Below are 3,817 nucleotides of genomic sequence, written 5' to 3' on the forward strand. Positions count from 1 at the left end.
TGACTTAACTTCTCTTTTGTCTTGCCTGTAAAAGTGAGATATGAGTGCATGTTGCATAAGAGTTTTATGAGGATTAAATAAAATAATACTTTAAAACATTTGGAACAGAGTAGACAAGTGTAATTTCTCCTCTCATCTTTTAAGCATAGAGGATATTTAATACTCTTTACATAGAGAATATTAGAAAATCCAATAATATTTGGAAACCAGGTTGAGCAGGTTGGTTTTGTAAAGAAGTCCACTGAGCTTCCATGTAGTTTCCTTTAAATTTCAGCGGAGAAAAAGGCCTTGGAAAATCAAGTTTGAAGTTTCTTCAGGAATTCTCAGTTTGGAGTGGGTTAGGACCACCCAGATTTTGCTTAATAGAGAAGCGCTGTCCGTGGTGCTAGTAACCACGCATACCCCTGGCAAAGTTTTTCCCTGCCCAAAGTTCTTTTCCAGTCAATTTGTCTAGTGCAGCTCACATATCTGCCTCTGGGAAGATTATCAATATTTCTGCTCTTTGGGTTTTTTCCTATCTTAACATTCTTTACCTATGTGTCCTTCAACAACAACAACCATTCTCTTCCATCTTATCAACTTCAAATAGTTATTATTTTTTAGACACTTTGCCCATACCCACCACTTAAGAAGGTGGCTCAAATATTGGCTCAAGCTATATTTTACTAACCTTTTTGTTACGTTTTAGAGAAATCCAAGGCTCAAAGCAAGAACATAGGAAACAGTTAATTTTCAATGCATTCCTTAAAGACTCTCTTCAGCTGCAACCCTCTAAGGAAATTCCCTGCACTTTTTAAGTTCCCCTCTTTCTTACTTCCAAGGTACCCTGTAGATGTATCTCTCAGTAAAGTTATCACATTAAATTGAAACTCTTTATTTGTTAATTTTGAGTGTCACTAGAAAGAGTTTCTTAAAACCTAGGAGGCTTTTTTATTTTTTAAGCACTGGCCAGCTTGTACCCACTCCACTCTTCCTCTCTTCTCCACCATGTCATATCTACCTATGCTGATGAAGCATGCAGTTTCAGAAGACTAGGCCAGGAAAATTCATTTCAGTTTAAGGAAAATTTATGATCTTAGCTTTCATGCTCAACTGGATTTGTAATTCATGCAGCCATATTTTTATGCAGTCATACAAGTATTCATTTTAGAGTTGTATACTTATATAGTAGTAGCAATAGTCATAGTAGTAGTAGTATATTCAAGCACTGTTTTCATCCATCCCTACGTCTACCTTTTCAAAAAGCAAATCTGCATATAATCTGTTGTTTTACATCTGAGTTCTTGAGTACCTTGATTATCCATCGCTAGTAGCCTTTCCTTCAGTTCCTCAATCCTAATGCTGTCTTGTCATAGGACAGAACTCTCATAAGAGTAAATTCTATCCTGAACTCATTTTGGTTGGGAAACCTGAAACTTTACCTAGGTTTCCTCTGTTGTTCTGTTCATGAACTAGGATTCTATTTCATCCTGGATGGCCCTCCTCTGGAACCCAGACATCACTACCTCTCTGACCATTGCCAGGAGTGGCTCTATTTATCATATTTTGTAATCCACATGAGGAATTCATATTTTCCATCCTTACAATTCTAATATCTGTGGCCTGGAAATCTTGGTTCATATAGAGGGAACAATTTTACCATGAGCTGTTGGAAGAGTCCCATTTAAGCTCTAGATGCTGCCCAATCACTTCAGGCTCTTCATGCTAAGAGACCAGTTAGGAAGTAAAGGAGTCATCTCTCCTAAAGAGGATAATTGATCATGTTTATCAGGAAAAGATAGGGCTTCTGAATCTAGAAGCATTCAGGAAAAAAGCATTTGATATCCAGGTAACCCACTGGAATATCTCGATATTTATCTGTCCAATTGTGATAGTAAATGGACAAGTATAGCAGCCATGGTCTGAAAAGAGCATGGTTACTAGCTCACAACTCTCAGGAATGGGGGTCTACTTAACCTACTAAGTTAGACACTTAGATAACTAGATGTGCTAAGAGTGAGGGAATCTAGAAAGGGAGTTGAAGAGGGAGGCAAGGATTATTAGTAGTGGCTTTGTAACCAGCTGCAGTAGCAAGGGCTGTAGTTGTCTCCCTAACCTTCACAAGTATTCTGACTTGCTGTAGGGGTGAACTAGACTTCAAATTAGAATATACCAAAGGAGAAATTATAGAGCTGAGAAAGAGGAGACTGTTATTACAATAAAAGTGGGAAATACGTTTTCTACATTTATTTAAACTAAAAAAGAGAGAAAGTTCAAACATTTTTCACACACCCCCACCCCCTGCCTCTGGTACCACCAATCTGTTTTCTGTATTAATGAGCTTGATTATTTTTCTTTTGTTTCTTGGGGGGTGGGGGATTGTTTTTGTTTAGATTCCACATATAAAAGAGATCATATGGTATTTGTCTTTCTCTGTCTGACTTATTTCACTTAGCATAGTGCCCTCAAGGTCCATTCACATTGTCATGAATGGGAAGATTTCAGTCTTTTGCAGCTGATATATATATATATCAAGTTCTTTATCCATTCATCCATCAGTGGACACACAGGTTGTTTCCATATCTTGGCTATTGTAAATAATTTATATGTCTTTCTGAGTTAGTATTTTCATTTTCTTCAGATAAATACACAGAAGTGGAATTGCTGGATCATACAGTAGTTCTATTTTTAATTTTTTGAGGAAACACCAACTTTTTTCCACAGTGGCTGCATCAATTTACATCCCACGAACAGTGCACAGGGGTTGCCTTTTCTCCACATCCTCACCAACACTTATTGTTTCTTGTCTTTTTGAGAATAGATATTTTAACAGGTGTGAGATATCTTACTGTGGTTTTGATTTGCATGTCCCTGGTGATTAGTGATGTTAAGCATCTTTTCATGTACCTGTTGGCCATCTGTATGTTCTTTGTAAAAATGTCTATTCAGACCTTCTGCCCATTTTCTAATTGGATTGCTTGTTTTTTTGCTACTGAGTTGTATGAGTTCTTTATACGTTTTGGATATTAGTCCCTTATCAGATATATGGTTTGGAAATATTTTCTCCCATTCATAGGTTGCCTTTCATTTTGTTGATGGTTTCCTTTTCTGTGAAGAAGCTTTTTAGTATGATGTAGTCCCACTTACTTATTTTTGCTTTTGTTGTCAGAGTCAAAAAGTCATTGCCAAGTCCTATGTTGAGGAGCTTACTGCCTATGTTTTCTTCTAGGAGTTTTATGGTTTAAGGTTACATTCATGTATTTAATTCATCTTGAGTTAATTTTTGTGTATGGTGTAAGATAGCTGTCAAGTTTCATTATTATGCATGTGGCTGTCCAGTTTTCCCCATACCATTTATTGAAGAGGCTCTCCTTTCCCCATTGTATATTCTTGGCTCCTTGGTCATAAATTAATTGGCCACATAAGTGTGGGTTTATTTCTGGGCTCCCAGTTCTGTTCCATTGATCTATGTATCTGTCTTTATGCCAATACCATACTGTTTTAATAACTGTAGTTTTGTAATGTAGTTTGAAATCAGAATGTATGATGCCTCCAGCTTTGTTTTTCTTTCTCAAGATTGCTTTGGCTATTTGGGGATTTTTGTGGTTCCACAGAAATTTTAGTACTATTTGTTCTATTTCTTTGAAAAATGCCACTGGAATTTTGATAGGGAGTGCATTGATTCTGAAACTCTATTTGTTGGTTTAAATGCCACTAGGGAGAGTTTCTTAAAATCTAGGACCCATATCTTATCCAACTGTGAACTGCGTTATAGGATATGCTGAACTAAGTTTTGTTGAACTAAATTTAATTACTGAATCCATTAGAGGGAAGATCC

The sequence above is a fragment of the Balaenoptera musculus genome, chromosome 6 (genome assembly GCF_009873245.2).
Source record: "Balaenoptera musculus isolate JJ_BM4_2016_0621 chromosome 6, mBalMus1.pri.v3, whole genome shotgun sequence".
NCBI classification, from domain to species: Eukaryota; Metazoa; Chordata; class Mammalia; order Artiodactyla; family Balaenopteridae; genus Balaenoptera; species Balaenoptera musculus.